The sequence below is a fragment of the Chlorocebus sabaeus genome, chromosome 8 (assembly GCF_047675955.1).
Source record: "Chlorocebus sabaeus isolate Y175 chromosome 8, mChlSab1.0.hap1, whole genome shotgun sequence".
Classification (NCBI taxonomy): Eukaryota; Metazoa; Chordata; class Mammalia; order Primates; family Cercopithecidae; genus Chlorocebus; species Chlorocebus sabaeus.
Window position 1 is genome coordinate 56,740,317 of NC_132911.1, and position 408 is coordinate 56,740,724.

Consider the following 408-nt stretch of genomic DNA (forward strand, 5'->3'; position numbering starts at 1 on the left):
AACACAAGCAGTTGGCAAGTGATACAAAGTCAATGACTTCACTGTTGAGGTATTGTGAAGCAACTCATGATTTGTCTACTCATTAAAGGGATGGAGGTTCTCCATCGTTTTGTTGTAGGTTCACAATTTTTTTTTCATTGTTGTTTTTAAATAGAACTTCTTGGCTGCATCAGAGTATTCTGCTACATTCTAAACAGAGCATCCAGGCCACCCATACATTCCTCTCACTCCTTGATATACAGCTCGCCAGTCCAAGAACAACTGGACTTCTTTGTATTTAAGAGAGCAATACCAGATGTTCTAACTTTAAAAGGCAGAAGTTGTCTCAGGATTCTAATTATCAATTCAAACAATACATATTTATACACATATACATATATGGTAATCACACTTCAAAAGCATAACCTC